Source organism: Suricata suricatta, chromosome 17, assembly GCF_006229205.1.
Source record: "Suricata suricatta isolate VVHF042 chromosome 17, meerkat_22Aug2017_6uvM2_HiC, whole genome shotgun sequence".
In the NCBI taxonomy this organism is placed as follows: domain Eukaryota; kingdom Metazoa; phylum Chordata; class Mammalia; order Carnivora; family Herpestidae; genus Suricata; species Suricata suricatta.
Genome location: NC_043716.1, coordinates 9,658,272 through 9,664,271, shown reverse-complemented (window position 1 = coordinate 9,664,271; position 6,000 = coordinate 9,658,272).

Below are 6,000 nucleotides of genomic sequence, written 5' to 3'. Positions count from 1 at the left end.
GGAACTCTTGCGCCCATAAAACACCTTGCTCTCCCGTACCAGGCGCGACTTCCCTGACTCCCCGCTCCCAGAGTCAGGGAACCTCGCCCGGGAATTGCAGACTCCAATAAAGGCCTTCTTGGCTCCATAACTTGGTCTCTCTCTGTCCTCGCGCCTCTGCCTCCATCTATTAAGCCTTACAGGGACCAGCTTCAGGCCTGGGACAGGGACCGTTCCTCCCTTCCCCTCCCTCTACCTCTCTCTCTGCTCTGCTTGTCTACCCACTGCCCTCCTTCTCTCCTGAAAACCGGAGGAGGAGGAAGAGGAGGGAAGGAAGAGAGAAAATACCCACCAGCCTGCATCACGGCCAGTATCCGCGCCCCTGGCCCCCCACTGCCCTGCACCTGTGCCCCACCCACCCAGCCCTGCCCAGCCCATCTGCCTCGCCCCTCCCCAGGACCCTCTAGAAAGCACAGCCCGCTCCTCCCTGGCTAAACTGGAAATACGGTTTGCCCCTAAGCCTGACCTCTGTGGCCCTCCGGGGATAGTTTTTCCTCCCGAGTCCCTGACCTCAGCCTCCAGGAGTGGGCTGGGCTCCTCTGGACCCCCTTGGGGGGGGGGGTCCAGACCACATCGGTCTTCTCCCCCTCACAGATCCATCCCCCTGCCGTCCGCAGTCCCGGTTCCCAGGCCCTGGGCCGCTCCATGGGGCTCCTGCCCCACCCCCTCACTGCGGTCACTGGACACTCAGCCCCAGGCCTCTCTGTTCTTGGCTCTCACCGCACTGGCCTCCCACGATCACACGCCTCCTTCGGACTTCTACTTACTTATTTTTACTGTGAAAACTAGGACAATAACAAAAGTTTTGTTCTCACAACTCGCGGCGCCTGTCTGGGACAGGGTCCAGGCCGGAGCTCAGGGACCGCAGGCAAACACGCACCCTCGCTCCCCAGGTTCGCGCACCCACGGGGGGCACGGGGTCCGTGCAGTAAGTACGCCGGACATAGAAGTTACCATCCTAACCGTGTCACGTGGACCCTCTGGGGCGCTGTTGTGCAGCTTCCCCCCTCCCCCCCTCCATCTCCAGAACCCTCCCTCCTGCACCTCTGACGCCCGTCCCCACTCAGCACCAGCTCCCGGCCCCTGGCAGCCACCATCCTACCGCCCGTTTCGGTGGATCTGACAACTCTCGGCGCCTCAGGGAAGCGGGATAATGTAGTATCTGTCCTTTCGTGACTGCATTTCACCCAGCATGTTGCACTCAAGGTTTACCCATGTCCTCGCGTGTGTCCGTTTCCTTCCTCTTTAAGGTTGACCGATACCCCAAGGTACACACACACCACACTGCATCTAGGCGTCGGGGTCACGGACACGTGGGGCACTTCCCCGATTTAGCTACTGTGATTAATGCTACCGCGAACAAGGGCATACGCATAACCTGTTCACGTCTCTGCTTTCAGTTCTTTGGGGTGTGCACCCAGAAGAGGAATTGCTGGGTCATCTTTAATGATCTTTAACTCTTTGAGCAGCCGCCGTATTGTTTTCCGCAGCGGCTGCGCCGGCTCACGTGGGCACCGTCAGTGCGCGAGGGGTCTGGGTGCCCACAGTCCCGCCACATTTCTCCCAGCAGACGGTCCACGCTGTGGACTAGGGAGTCTCCTGCTGCGCTGCTGAAACCCTGCTCTCCCTCTCCTCCCACCCATCTGTGGGGCTAGCTCTTCCCGGGGCGAGTTCCACCACATTCCTGTGCCGTCTGATCAGGCCTAAGTACCCCAGGCCCGTCCGTTAGGAAAACGCCAGGCCGGAGTGATCCTCGGACCCTCTTAGTCGTTCGTGGTCGATAGTCATTCTGAGCTGGGCACCCCCCACGGCCCCTCAACTACCGATGCCCTGGGGGGAAACGGGTCATTTCTCACCTGTCCCACCTGACCTGTCCCCTCTCCTCCACATGCTGGTGACCTCCGGCCTCACCAGGCTTGAGAAGTGAAGGGGGGGAAGTGGTCAGGGGAAGCTTTCTTACCTGCACAGTTGGAGGGAGGGTTCCTCTGGCCGTGGCAGATGTCGGAAGCTTTCTCTTCCAAGGGGTAGATTTTAGGGAGCCTTCCTGTACTGCACCCCAGGGTCCGCTGCCCTGGCCTCCCCTCACACAGGAGACTGCACCTGTCCAGCGGCTAGCTGCATACACTCCTCCCCCTGCTTGGAGGAAGACCTCCATTTCTTCCACGAGGGTCCCCTCATATCAACGCAGACAGGCCCCCAGCCCACATATCTCCTTGGAGATGCTCCCACACATCCTTAGGCCCTACAAAGTGAGAGCTGCTGGCCAGCTATGAACTCTTGGCCATGTGACTTTTCAGGTGTCAGACACCTTTCTAGAATGTTCTCCCAGCTTCAGGAGATACATTTAAGAGTCCTCCCACAGGTCGTGCTGGAGGGACTGCGGTGCAGCCCTTGGCCCTCGTCTTTGGGGGATGCTCAAAGCCCTGTGTTCTCCTGGACATCTTGTCGACCTGGTTTGCTTAGTGCCCCCTCTAGTGGCCACTGATATGAAATACAACAGGTTGTGCCCACTTCCTAGGTCATCCATATGCCTGGACCCCAGATCTCAACTCCAGTTTCTCAGTCTTGCTTTTTCTAGACCTCAACCACTCAGCAAAGCCATTCACCACCACCCATGTGTTTATGTATATCCTTACGTCGGGTCTCTCTTCTCCATTCATTCAAAGATGGCCAGGCATGTTGCTTAAGGCTCTGCCCACCCTACAAACAGGGTCTCGCATGTGATCTGGCTCCACCAATCCGACAGACCCACACAGGATCTTCAAAGAGGAGCTAAGTGGGGCCCTCTGGGGTCTTCCTCTCTGACACCAGCAGCGGCTGTCACAAGATCAAACTCCCAGAGCAGCAGCAGATGCAGGGTTAGGGCAATGCAATGATGTCTTTCCTATACCAGTTCTCTGTGACTTGACTTCTGCTTTTGTTCCCAGTTCTGCAGGCCTTCCCAAAATTCTTTTCACAGTCATCCTCCCCCCTCCCTATATTCCTTTTTGCTTAAGTCAGCCAGAGTCGTTTCTGCTTGTGGTAGCTTACAAAAATGGCCACAGGAATTCTTTTCTTCACCATAGGCACGTGGTTTTGCCATGTCATTGCGATACTTCTCAGGATGGGAGTCTAATTTCTCTGCCCCTTGAATCTGGACTTGGCCAATGGGACATTAACAAGTGTGGTTCAGTAGGGGCTTGAAGAGTGAAGGACCCTGCGGCTTGGTCTCTCAAGTCCATGGGATACTGTGACATAAACGGGGCTGAGCCGGCCTGCAGGATGATGACCAACAGGTGGCCGGGTCATCCTTGATACTCCAGCTAAAGATCAAGCAAATCTACACACACAAGCGAGGCCGTCCTCAACCACAGAGCAACCGCCACTCTGAGCCAGATCAGAAGAACTACCCAACTGGACTGAAGAATTATGAGAAGTAGTACCTACATATTGCTTTAAGCCATCAAGTTTTAGAGTGATTTGTTACACAGCAAAAACTAACTCATACACTATTTCTAGCGAAGGAGAGCCCTACCTGATACACATCTACATCCTACTCATCTTAAGTCATGTTGATTTCAACTCTTCATTATCCCTTGAAAACATTCGTTATTCTCATTTGACTAAGTTTATTGGTGTCCCTGTATCCATTTGCCCCCCTCTGATCTTTTCTCCAACCTGCCAATTTAATCAGGCCATACCCTCGACTTAAAGCCCTTTAAAGACTGCAAGATGACCTCCGTGGACATACCCCACCCCAAACCCCTTTCCACACAGACGCTTTGACCTGTGGTCACAGAGTGACGGGGCCTGAAAGCCCATGTTCTGTCACAGGTGGAGTCCCCTCCTTGCTCACATGTGCACGGACATGTGTAAAACAGTATGTACACATAAGCAGATTCATCAGGCTCTCTTGGCATGTGGGGACAGTGTGCAAGGGAGAAAGCCTGCCTGGGACAGATCCTGACTCGGGCACTTACTGCCTGTGAGAAATCGGCAGGTTACTTACCCTCTCTGTTCTGCGGTTTGATCACCACGCCGGCTGTGAGGCTGACATCACTTCATGAGTGTGAGATTCTTACAAGTGTGGCCAGCACACAGAGCGCACACAGGTCAGTCAGGAGCAGCATTATTATTTTCCACAAACATTCACTGAGTGCCTACTACTTGCCAGGCACTGTCCTAGGAGCCGGGGACACAATTAACAAGACAGGAAGATTCCTGGCTTTCGAAAGGTGAGTGGTGACTAGAAGAATAAACAAGTAAGAATGTAAACATGATAGAGGCACCTGGGTGGCTCAGTTGGTTAAGCATCCGACTCTTGGTTTTGGTTCAGGTCATGATCTCATGCAGGATCGAGCCCCGCGTCTGGCTCTGTGCTGACAGCGCGGAACCTGCTTGGGATTCTCTCCCTCCCCCTTTCTCTTTCTCCCTCTCAAAACAGTTCCTTGAAATGTATACATTAGCTTCCGGCATAGGAAACATTTCATGGCAGAGGGACTCCTTCCCTAGACCCTCCCTGTCTTATGCCAGACCCTTCTTCCCTAAATTCTAGGCCTTTACCCCTAAATGCATTTATAGAACAATCTGGGAGTTTTTCTTCTATATCCTGGTTGGCTGGAGGCCTTGTCTTTCTCACCTACAAAAGCCCATGCAGGGCTGATCTCAGACCACAGCATCCACTGCCTGGTGGAGACGGAGGAGCCTCGGAGGCAGAAGTCAGAGGGAGAAGGGCACTTGGGTGGTTCAGTTGGTAAAGCGTCTGACTCAGCGCAGGTCATGATTTCAGAGTCTGTGGGTTCGAGTCCTGTGCCGGACTGTGTGCTGACAGCTGGGGGTCTGGAGCCTGCTTCGGATTCTTCGGATTCTGTGTCTCCCTCTCTGTCTCTCAAAAATCAATAAACATTAAAAACAAAATTTTTAAAAAAGAATTCAGAGGGAGAAGGGAAGCCCCCTACCCCCACCCCCCAGGACTCTGTCTGTCTTTTGGGGCCAGACCCAGGGAGAGATTGGGACAATCTCTGGAGCAAGAGTTTCCTGTTGGGGGCTTGGGTATGTGGAGGACTCACCTCACTGCCTCCCTTAGGAAGGGAGCTGGGCTTCTGGAAAGCACCAAGGGAGTTCTCTGAGCTTTGTCCTTGTGAGCTTGTGCACCTTATCTGGGGCTCTCAAAGGGTCCCTGACCCCCTGCAAGGTGTTACCTTACTGTCCGCTCTGACTACCAGGCCTCCCTTACCCTCCCCCATCCCTCCACCCCACCATGGGTGCTTTGTTCTCTTCCTCAGGATGCAGTGGGGAACCCAGATCCATCCCAGGGACCCCTCCAGCACCCCCACCTCGTGGGCACCAAGGAAGCCTCATTCCTGTGGTTGGGCGCCCTCTGTTGGCTGGGGACGAGACTCATGGTGGAAGGTGGGGGGACCCAGATTCTCAGCCCCAGACCCCCACGGAGGGCCTCACGGGGACCAGTGGGCGAGGGGGGATCTGGCCAGAGAAGGCCTGAGGTGGCCCCGCTGCACTGCGGGCCATGGGGGCCCACAGACTCATGATTTCATAGGGAATCATGTTTCAATTCACACACACACACATTTGTTTCATATTTTGAACACATCAAGAAAATAGAGCCTGAATGTTCGTGGAGGGTCAGCCCTGCAACAAGGCACTGGGGCTTGGATTTGTGTGTCGGCGTGCCCACGCTCCGTGCGGAGAGCTGAGGCCCACGGACAGGCTCCCTGGCACGGGTCCGGGAGTGGATGCTGACGTTAGCATTGAGGACGGCTCCAGACGGCTGTTTCTAGGAACAGAAACATCCCGCCCAGCCCAGGAGAGCACAGCGCTGCCCAGTTTTAGTACTAAAAGCAAACCTACCACCATTTATTAAATGCAAGCTAAGTACCACTGTGCAAAGGACACTGTCCCCACAAAAACTGTTTTAGCAGATTTCTTTTAGTAGTCTTTTTTGGTAAGGTTTTATTTTTTAAG